This window comes from Schistocerca piceifrons, chromosome X (assembly GCF_021461385.2).
Source record: "Schistocerca piceifrons isolate TAMUIC-IGC-003096 chromosome X, iqSchPice1.1, whole genome shotgun sequence".
Classification (NCBI taxonomy): domain Eukaryota; kingdom Metazoa; phylum Arthropoda; class Insecta; order Orthoptera; family Acrididae; genus Schistocerca; species Schistocerca piceifrons.
The window spans coordinates 752,852,381-752,864,355 of NC_060149.1; the positions used below are offsets into that span (position 1 = coordinate 752,852,381).

General features: G+C 44.9%; 1 protein-coding gene across 1 annotated transcript in view; it reads right to left on the bottom strand.

Moving 5' to 3' along the window:
* Positions 1-11,429, bottom strand: part of LOC124722040 — a 1,041,203-nt gene extending 1,029,774 nt beyond the window's left edge. The window contains exon 1 of the mRNA XM_047247232.1: positions 11,384-11,429. The gene's annotated coding sequence lies outside the window, so the exon portion shown is untranslated. The remainder of the gene's footprint in view (positions 1-11,383) is intronic.
* Between the last annotated feature and the right edge of the window lie 546 nt (positions 11,430-11,975).

Below are 11,975 nucleotides of genomic sequence, written 5' to 3' on the forward strand. Positions count from 1 at the left end.
GACAGTTGTCTATTATACACTGCGCATCAGAATGAAACGAGCACTTCTTCGAAACATCGTAACTCCCACCCACTGCGACGCGTAAGTTTGAAATTTGGCTCTAAGGTGCATACAACTTTCCTCCCTAATGGTAAAAAAGCGTGGCGCCCTGCGACGTCACCGAGCGTGGTGGCGCAGTTGTTAGTACACTGGACTCGCATTCGGGAGGACGACGGTTCAATCCCCCGTCCGAACATTTTGATTTAGGTTTTCCGTTATTTCCCTAAACCGCTTCAGGCAAATGCCGGCATTATTCCTTTGAAATGACACGGTCTACTTCCTTCCCCATCCTTCCCAAACCTACCGAGCGAGGTGGCGCAGTGGCTAGCACACTGGACTCGCATTCGGGAGGACGATGGTTCAATTCCGCGTCCGGCCATCCCGATTTAGGTTTTGCGTGATCTCCCTAAATCACTCCAGGCAAATGCCGGGATGGTTCCTTTGAAACGGCTCGGCCGACTTCCTTCCCCATCCTTCCCTAATCCGATGAGACCGATGACCTCGCAGTCTGGTCTCCTCCCCAAACCAACCCCGCCCCCTCCCCTCGCGACGTCAGCCTCGGGCTCGACAACGCTTCAAACAGTAGGGTGTCGATACATGGGAGAAAAGGCCCTGCTCCGGAGTTAATGTGACGTGTAAGGTTGGTTAATGATGTCACATTAGCAACAAACTTCACCACAATGCAGCCACCGTGGGTGCATCACAACATGATGGGACTGTCGTCAAAGCCCCTGTTACCCACACTGAACCCATTCTTTTGACACCTCTACGATGGAGGTTAGATCCGCGAAGCCCACCGTTGAAATCATTCGGCTTTCTTATGAATGACCGAAGACAACCGTCCACACACACCGCCGCTCAGAAGCATCACAAAAAGGAGTCAGGAGAGGTCATAAATGGTGTCAATGAAACCATCCCTTTCACTGGGACGCTGATTCCCATACATTTTGCGGTCGAAAACGACAATTCGCAGTGCGACGAGCAACAGAAAAACGTTGTTCACAATCTTTGACACCGCTGTCACATTCAGAAATTTCAACCATTCTATGAAGGACATTGTGGTGCTGCATCCCCATTAAGCGCGATCTGTTCCTTTTGGAGGGCAGCACGACCGAAATTTTTGCTCACGTGTACAGGGTGGAAGCACTAGGGACCGTTCAAAACCATTCGACAAAATTTGAACGTGATCCGTGACAGGAAAGGGTAATTATGCATTTTCATCCCTCCTGCTTCGCATTCTCCTATGACGTGAATTATGGTGGGATGCAACAGCAAAGTCCTTGAGAATTTGAAAAATGATCTTGTATAGAAACAACCCGTAAAGTGAAACTCATTCTGGAAACCCGTAAAGTAATCTGAGGCGCCTGCAGGTAGACATCTCCTTGACGCCCCTGCAGATCCAGTTGCCTGCTTGCAACCGCCTCGGACTACTTTACAGGTTGTTTCTGTCCACTTGCATTTTTAAAATTCTCGATAAAGGTGGGCAGGTGCCAACGAAGGGTTTGCCCAACTGGGGGATTCCTAAAGGGACTCTTTCCCGTTTTATCAACCCATATATCAATGTCACAATCCCCGTTCAAATGGCACTGAGCACTATGGGACTCAACATTTGAGGTCATCAGTCCTCTAGAACTTAGAACTACCTAAACCTAACTAACCTAAGGACATCACACACATCCATGCCCGAGGCAGGATTCGAACCTGCGACCGTAGCAGCAGCGCGGTTCCGGTCTGAAGCGCCTAGAACCTCTCGGCCACAGCGGCCGGCGCTGATTTAGAGTGGCGGTGCGTCCGAATCCTTTCCTCGGCCACTCACGCGTAAATCGCGTGATTTCAACGGTGGGCGCCGCGGTTCTAACCACCATCACAGAGGTGTTAAAAGAAGGGGTTAAATGTAGGTAATAGGGGCTGTGACGGCCTACCCATCGTACTGTGACACGTGCACGGTGAAGCTGGGCAGAATTGTGACGAAGTTTTGTGCCAGTGTGATATCATGAACGTGCCTTACATGTCATACGAACTTCTGAGCTGTGGCCTTTTTTCGCAAGTGTCGACATCTTGAAGTTGAAGCTCGCCGAGCCCGAGGGCGACGTCGTTGGGCGCTACGCTTTTTCACCATTAGAGAGGAAGGCTGCGTGCGCGTTTGAGCCAAATTTCAAACTTATGCGTCCCAATGGGTGGGAATTTCGGTGTTTCGAAGAAAGTAATCTTTTAAATCTGTAGCGAAGTGTAGGTGCCGGCCGGGGTGGCCGAGCGGTTCTAGGCGCTACAGTCTGGAACCGCGCTACCGCTACGGTCGCGGGTTGGAATCCTGTCTCGGGCATGGATGTGTGTAATGTCCTTACATTAGTTAGGTTTAAGTAGTTCTAAGTTCTAAGGAACTGATGACCTCAGAAATTAAGTCCCATAGTGCTCAGAGCCATTTGAACCATTTTTTTGAAGTGTAGATCCCTTATGCATTTTAGTTTTCGTAGATATTAAGATAATCCTACTGAACGAAATCTTGTAATGAAATGGTAGCAAACAAACTGTTAGAAAACACGAAATATCGCCAACGTGTTTGCATGTTACGCGTTCTCAGATTTAAAAAAATACCCTCTTTCTACCCATTGTAAAATTCCTTGTAGCAAATTAACATGTGTCAACATACCCTACGTATACATTATATTTTGTGTGTAATTTGTTCTTCAAAACATGTTTGTAAGTAGAAGTATACGCGATGGAAACGCAGTTCATATTATAATTTTCAGAAACTGAACCGGATGTTTGTTTCTTCGAAGGTATACGTGATGCCGACAATCCTATAAGACAGATGTCCTGTTTGATTCCAGAATTGAGGCTATTTGTACTGCAGGGGTCGCACTGAATAATAATCTTGTATAAAATTAGATAAAACTGATAGCTAATATTATCAAAAATCTTAGTTACGTCTTTAGCACGATCCATATGCCTCTTCCACGTGCGTGATAAACTGTACGCAAATGCACATTGCGGTATCATGTTTAACACAGATAAGAGACAACAATGTATAGTGCTTGAACATGAACATGGTTGTTTTCTAAAATCCAGGGGAAAATCTTTCGATTCCTGTTAACGAGTACAGTCCCAACTAAAATTTACGTAGCCGTACCACGTAACGGCAAGGTGAAACGTTCCTTATCATTTTTTCGTAGACCTCTATCATGTTTAACACAGATAAGAGACAACAATGTATAGTGCTTGAACATGAACATGATTGTTTTCTAAAATCCAGGGGAAAATCTTTCGATTCCTGTTAACGAGTACAGTTCCAACTAAAATTTACGTAGCCGTACCACGTAACGGCAAGGTGAAACGTTCCTTATCATTTTTTCGTAGACCTCTTTCAACTCAACGCACTTAGTCAAACTTCTTTTCGTAGATTCCATCCCTAATGTGCGCTTCTGAAAAGTGCGCGAAAATGTACCTGCAGCTGCGATAATCTCCTCATTGGACTCAGCGCGTACGGAAGTCGAAAATTCATTTAAATTTGGATCATGCAGGAATTCAACAGTTTTTCCATTGCTGAGGTAACTCAGTTAAATGATTGTTCTGAGAAAAATTTTTCGTTTGGTTGCCATCCAGTTCTATCCTCACGTGTTTTTCATCCTTCTAGTTCAGAAGACTTTCGAAGTGTTATCCAGGTATTTTTTTAATACTTGCAACGTAACGATTGAAAAGGTTACCTTTTGTATCCCAGGAAACTTTGGCCATAAAATTTCCACCGAATAAAATATATTAGTGGAGGTCTCGTATTTCCACTCACTCCTTTGTTTGATGTTTCGTTTCTGGCATCAAATAACGAAGGTGTGCACAAAAGGATTTCGTTTCTCTCTACAAAGATCGGAATATTTTTATCGTATACATTATTGACGTTGAACCTTTGTACTGTGGTTTTGTCAAGAGTTTATAAATGCTACGTTTTCCACTTTGGTGTGTCGTGGATCATTGTACAATGCCATACATACAACTTCACGAATTACATAGTGTGTAGGTAACGAAATAACATCGTAATCCTTATTTTTATGCGCATGAAGCAGTAGTATCTATATGATTTCTGCTATTTTCTCCAGCGGTGCGATACTAACACCTAGTTTCGCTTGTTACAAAATGTGAACTGCCTGTGAATATACAGAGTTTCTCTACTAAGAGAAGTCAAGCATTTTTTCTCTGGCGCTTCGGCAAATATTTGAAACTTAGTTTTTGCATTGTGTAGCTGGAGTCAGCCCCAAAAAAATTGTGCGCGCAGCTTTCATGCGATGCCCAGTGTCGAATGACAGCGTCGGTTCGTTTCTCGTTACAAAGAAAATGATTTTTAAAGCGAAATTTTACGTGTCGCTTCGATAGAGCGGTCCCAGGTCAGTCCAGCGAGATACTTTTATTTACGGGGGCAGTAAAACTCGATAAATAACCAGTATTCCAGAAGCTACAGTACTGCCTCGGCCCACACCGACTGCTGCAGCCAAGCATGCAGCGCTACACAATCGTTGCAGGATTACTGTTTATTCTTCGTGTTTTACTGTCCCTGTTATTACATATCGATAAAACGACTATCGGATTAGACCAATTTCGCAGCGCTGTATCACATGACACGTAAAATTCAGATTTAAATATAGTTTTTGTTTGTAATGGAAAACAAACCGATGCTTTCTGTCGACACTCAGCGTCGTATGAAAGACGTGACGATTAGTAATTGTGTGCGTTGACTCCTTCTACACACTGCAAAATCGAAAGTGTTAATCTCTGCCTATGCACTAGGGAAAACACGCCTAACGACTCTTAGGAGAGACACACGGTCTACCATCTGAGGATGAGACTGCAGTAGCTATAAAGCTATCTAATGGAAGAAAAACAAGATCTTTAAAAAAAGGTCATAAAGGGTCGCAGTTTCAAAATAAACCATCAGCAATATGATCCAAATTTCGATTTTTCATTTGCTTTAGGCCAGAGCTTTTATGAAAATTTACAGTATTATCACATTACTTCTCACACCCCTATGGATGCTTTACATATCTGAACCATCGATTGTCCAGTGCGATATTATATACTTCCTCGATGTTTCCATACGTGGTTACAGTTTTTGGACGATGTTCAGATGGAAACCTTGTACAGATATAAGATACCTTTGAGCTGAGATGCCGGGCGGAGTGGCCGAGCGGTTCTAGGCGCTACAGTCTGGAACCGCGCGACCGCTACGGTCGCAGGATCGAATCCTGCCTCGGGCATGGATGTGTGTGCTGTCCTTAGGTTAGTTAGGTTTAACTAGTTCTAAATTCTAGGGGACTGATGACCTCAGAAGTTAAGTCCCATAGTGCTCAGAGCCATTTGAACCATTTTTGAGCTGAGATATCGATTTTGTAACTATTGACGATGAAGAAACACTCGTTACAAACGTTCACTGTCTACGGATGAATTTTCGTTGACGATAAACCGCCCAAATGAAAGGTCGTTTAGATGGCATCGTACCCAGTTTATCCCTTTGAACAGACATCAAACTGTAAGAAAACATTAAAAATTCGTGTAAACATACTTATTCCGCAAATCAGGTTGGTACTGGGGATGTTTTATTGCTCAGAATGAACCAGTGCTGCAGAAAACAAATTTCGTCTAAGTAAACGGCTTCACAGAGAAATTCAGGACGTCTGAAGATAACCAGCTAGTTTTCGTGTCTCTCTCCCATAAGACGTTGGTAATAATGCATAAATCCTGGTGCTGAGCTGCAGAGAACACGTTGAGAACAGGAAAATTCACGGTGGACAGCCATGGTCAAATTCACGTGGTACCATTGTTCTGTTACGTATCTAGACACATTTTTCTGAAGTACTTTTCTGTAATTCACGCTGAATCTCATAGTATCAACACCAGCATTTCATTATACTACGCCTGGATGTGATTTATAAAGCAGTAACATCTTTTTCATGACCGTGGACGCAAAAAAGTTTACTTTCAGACTGTGAAGCTATGCAGCAGATGATTTCTTATTAGTACTACAGTGCAACAATTCGCCGGTGGGTATATCGCACATTTCGAGATAAGGCGTTGGGTAGAATACCACAGAGTGGAGGAGAAACAGGGATGGAAAGACAAGGCCGGCCGCTGTGGCCGAGTGGTTCTAGGCATTTCAGTCCGGAGCCGCGTTGCTGCTACGGTCGCAGGTTCGAATCCTGCCTTGTGCATGGATGTGTGTGATGTCCTTAGGTTAGTTAGGTTTACGTAGTTCTAAGTGTAGGGGACCGATGACCTCAGATATTAAGCCCCATAGTGCTTGGAGCCATTTTTGGAAAGACAGACTTGGTATAAGGGGTGATCAAAAAGTTTTAGTTCGAAGGCCTCACAGTCTACAATCAGTATGCCAATCAGACAAAATCGCCGTGATAATTGAGGCCGCCGGCCGCGGTGGTCTAGCGTTTCTAGGCGCGCAGTCCGGAACCGCGCGACTGCTACGGTCGCAGGTTCGAATCCTGCCTCGGGCATGGATGTGTGTGATGTCCTTAGGTTAGTTAAGTTTAAGTAGTTCTAAGTTCTAGGGGACTGATGACCTCAGAAGTTAAGTCCCATAGTGCTCAGAGCCATTTGAGCCAATTTGATAATTGAGGCCATCATCCCTTCCACACAGCAAGTTGATCGAACCCATTTAGTAAAACACTGTGTCTTTCTGAGTGAAAAAATCCGTAACTGCCTGCTGGACTTCCCCGTCCGATAGAAATCGTCGACACACCCAGGCATTTCTTAAGGGGCATGTGGTGTGGTAATCGTATGGGTAGAGATCAGGACCATAAGGAGCGTCTCCCATCTGAGTTGACGTGGTGGATGAGGCTGGCATCGAAGATCGAAAAATGGCTGTGAGCACTATGGGACTTAACATCTATGGTCATCAGTCCCCTAGAACTTAGAACTACTTAAACCAAACTAACCTAAGGACATCACACACATCCATGCCCGAGGTAGGATTCGAACCTGCGACGTAGCGGTCACGAGGTTCCAGACTGAAGCGCCTAGAACCGCACGGCCACACCAGCCGGCCATCGCAGATCGACCGCGACCAGCACGGAACTTGGCGCACCATTCCACAACGGTCGTTTTCTACAGAGATAGTGTCCCATGCACATTCTTCATGCCGGCCGGTGTGGCCGAGCGGTTCTAGGCGCTTCAGCCTGGAACCGCGCGACCGCTAAGGTCGCAGGTTTGAATCCTGCCTCGGGCATGGCTGTGTGTGATGTCCTTAGGTTAGCTAGGTTTAAGTAGTTTTAAGTTCTAGGGGACTGATGACCTCAGATGTTAAGTCCCATAGTGCTCAGAGCCATTTGAACCACATTCTTCATTCTCCAATGGATGTCTATCGGTGTTTGTCTTTCGGCAGTCAAGGAAAGAATAACAGCACGTTGGTCCTCTTGGGACGCATTTGGTAATAACGTCCCCATAGTTCACGTGTCCACATTTATCGTATATACGTCGGAAAAACAAAAATGCCGCACTAATCCCTCGCTTACATATTCGCATCGAAGTCGCATTACGTTGCCGACACGCAGCAGTAACGCCCTAAAGGGAAACTTTTTGATCGCCTCTTGTACTTATACCACCAGCTGAATTTCGAACCAAACGGGGACGCTAAGGAATATAGGACAAGAGGAGGCTATTGGGTTCGAGACCGGTATGTATTTCGCAATGGTGAGAATGAGACAAACGGCAAGTTGTGACGTACGAGCCCAATAACGTGTCTGATGTGGGACGGTGACGGCGGTCTGCCACGGAAGCGGCGAACAGTGCGAGTGGAGCGAGTGCAACGCCCCACCTGAGTGCGGTGCGAAACGACAATAACACTGCGAGATCGCTTTCGCTGGAGTGGCGGCATTGTCGCTGTCGCTCTCGGGACAAAGCGCCCTCTCCTTTCCGCCAGCCGCGAAGTGACGCCCCTTGTAAGGAGTCTAAAACATCTGAATGGCGGCGCCAGCGTCATTTTTACACGCAGAGTCTCGCTCTAACGGAAATGTGGATTTAATATTCATCTCTGATGAATATTTACTAATAAACGACATCGTTTCTTCCTCCGCTTCTATAAAAATTCTGTTGCTGGAAACCTAGGAAATCAGTTTTCTTCATTTCACAGTTAACTATAATGAACGAGTAAAACGAGACATGAACAGAACTAATCATTTCTGTTCTTGTAACAGAAATAAGGAGCAAACAATCGCCCAAGTAACTGAAACAAATAACCTCATAATGATTTATCGTCTGATTCTGTCAGTTGAGTTCTAAAATGAAAGGGTGAAGGAGAAATCTGGATGGAGAGGAACAACGTATATATCAGTAACGGAATTAAACTGCAGCCAGTAGCCACTGAATCCACTAATTTATTACATGTGTCGTTCCCCGTTCGTGGTGGTTTTCCTTCAAGATGGCATTCTTACGTTGCGGTGATGCGTCGTTGTATGGGGTAAAAATAAATAAACTACAATCAATTTTTTTTAAATTCTTTATTGACGTCAGGCCTGCTTTTGAGCAGCTATTTTCATGTTTAGATATACATATTCTTCTCGTATACAATGTAAGGCGATAGATCTATACGTCGCTGCTACTATAACCTTTCGATAAACACTTTGGATAAAGTGTTTGTCACTGATAATTCGTTTTATTGTAGATATTGAAGAGTCTCTGTGTGTCATTTAACGTATACTGCATAAACGTATACTGCAATGTTAAAGAAAATAAGAGTTTCTTTTACATTTCAAGGTAATTATGTCGACTCAGTCAGGAGGATTCTTATTGTAATCGTCGAGTCCCTCTAAAAACAGAATTCCTGATGTGTCCACACATCATTTATGCTGTGACTTTTTGTGTGAATTTTCAGTGTCCACAAATCGGAATTAGACATGGTGGTTCAGCAAGTTCAGTTTTATTGATTAAACCTACAAAGTTGCAAAATGATGAGTTGATAACAACAAAAGTTTCCATACATTTCGTGTCAGATTGTGCTTATAGACTTGTGCACCTTTAAAGATGGGATGGTGACGGTCCGTGAAAGCCAGAGAGTAAGAATTGAAAAGATGATCAGTCTCTTCGCCTGTAGCCTAATTTATCCAATTCACAACTAGTTTCGCAAGGCTAGCTTCCATCACCAAGTGCAGTAGTGCGAATAGTGAAACTATTCCGCGATGTCGAAGCAAGATAATCTTCGACGAAATAACTGTTTTGTTACAATATGCCTGATATTCACTCTGATGTAACGTGACACCAAGTTACAGCAAACTGTAGGATTATTGTAACAGCTATTTCATTGAAGGCCGATCTTAATTCGGACTTACGAAAATAGTTTAATTATTAGCATGACTGCATTTCATAACAGAATCTATCCTGGTGAAGCTAATTGTGAACTTAAGAAATTAAACTGCTCTGGAAGGAAACCACCTTTTTATATCCAATTACATATTAATATTTAATATCAACAAGGTTGAGATAAAAGAAAGTTTTAACTGACGTATGTATCACATAAATTGTTTGATTAGAGTCCATCTATAGGCTTTACTGGCATTTTTGTATGTAAGTCGATCAAAATCAACTGAGGAGACGAGACGACTGAATTTTGAAACATTTTTAAGGAACATTACTCCATAAAAACTGGTGGACTAGCTATTTCTTTTCTCAGATGTTATCTGTTTTACCACTGTTCAGTCTTGTTATCATTATCATACATTCAGTTCGGTATTGTGTAACAAAGCATGTGGTAAATAAATGGGCACTCTAACGTCAGGGATCGTCAGGTGTCTTAAATTATGGGACCAAGTTTTTTTTACAGCTGAGGAAACAGATGTTCCAAATACCATCGATGTGCAGCTGTAGTAACGTAGAGGTCAAAAAGTTGCAGCAGATCATGTAGACAGATGCAGGTGAAAATCTTTACGGTAAGTATGTTATCAAAAACAAAATTAAGACATGTAACTGACAAATTCTCTGGCATGTAGCCATGTTATCAATGTAATTTTAGGCAAAATTTTGTCAATTGATATGTTCGACTTCCGCTTGTATTATTGCAGATGAATCTCCCGTCAAATAATATCATTGCAACAGATATTAATACGATAGCGTGGTATTTCGATGATAGAGTTTGGCGATACTGACTTACACGCAGGCTTATAGAGGGAAATCCCATATTGTATATTCTGTTATGTCATGACGATGTATGCAATCAAAGGCTTCATGTAATTACGATTACAGAAGCGCTGCTAAGTCAAATGGTTTCATTCGTTACAATAGGCCTATTTCGGTCAGGTCAAATTGCTGATAATAGTTCTGTCGCTGTCTCTTTGTTTTAATTACACTCAATTAGTGTTCTCGAAGTAACAACAGTTGGTTTTGCTACATACTCATACGCAAACACACGCACACAAACAGAGAGACATACAACCGAATTCACATTAAAATACTTACGCATCCGCATACATACGAAAGTACCGACGTAATCTTAAATTTAATCATATATGCTGTAGCATCATCGTGTGGCGTGTGGTAGAAAGACGGCGATCTTCGACGTCGTACGCTCGTGGTCTGTTCAGTTTTAATTATAATTGAACTACCAGTTATTTCCACCATTGTCGGCCGGTGACTTCAGTACGCCAATGACGTCAAAGAGCTCCGGTACATGTTGCAGAAGTGCGTTGCATAAATCACGACTGAGCGAAACGATACTGGAGATAACAGTGGTTGCGCAGAGGTAGTTAAGACTCAGTGACCGACGCATAGTCCTGAGAGGTGGCTGCAAACCACGCTCTCTGTTGAATAACATAAGCCCCTTGCTACTATGTCATTTTGTCGCAGCAAAACAAACTTGCAAATACGCTAGCTGGCTTTCAGCAAGCACACTGAGCAGCAGATACTTCAGTAAAGTTGTGTCAAATGGTAGAGGAAAATCGCAGTCTTTGTTTCTGTAATGTCTCGCCCATATTCATCAGTTGTCTCTTTAGCGCCGTGTCGCTCTCTCTCTCTCACACACACCACACACATACAGACATAAGCAAAATCGCGCACGCAAGATGCAGGGCGCATACAGAAGCACGCACATTGAAATGAGCGTATTCTCGCTCGCAGAATGCGCGCGCACGATTGCGTACATTTTATGCTGCAGAGCCAGGAGCGGAGGGGATGGACGCGAAGGCCGGAGAAGAGTTTTCCTCGGGCGCGGGGGCAACCGCCGACGGTACCGGCAGAAGCAGCAGCGGCGGCAGCGGCGGCGGCGGCAGCGGCAGCGAGGGGAGCGACAGACGTGTACGTCGGCGCCGGTGGCAGTGCAGATTGCAGCTGGTGCGTAAAGTGCAATCGTTAGGGGACTTACTGCGAGCAGTTGAGGAGCAGGGAGCAGAGCGACCGCTGCGGGCTGCGGGCTGGCACGGACTGGCGGCTGCGCAGCGCAGGACCCGGGCTGGCCGCGGCGGCTCGCGCATGCGCACTCGCCACCCGCCGGTTTCCCTCCTCCCGCTCTTCCGCCTGTGCCCCTGTTGCCCCTACCGCCACCTTACTCTTCTTCTCGATCTACCCAATCACCCTCTCGACAAGGCCATCCCCACTCGTGGCGTGTTGCATCCAGGGTGTTACCGTACTCCCGTGCATGCGGAAGCTGCAACGGACCGCGATCGGGTGGCCGGCGGGAGGGGGTGGGGGAGCGTGCTCGGGCCGCGTTTGCCAGTGCGTGTGGTCGCGGCCGCCTTCATTTACGCGGCACCGAAGTGGATGGAGCTGACACCGAAGCGTCGATGCGGTATGCGGAACGTAAACACCGACCGCCTAGGCAGACACGGCACTCGAACGATTGCAAACTCCGCGTACGGGTGGACTTCTTACGTGACCTCTGGTTGCGCTGAGAGAGTAAATCGAGGAGGAGGAGGAGAAGATTAGTGTTTAACGTCCCGTCAACAACGAGGTCATTA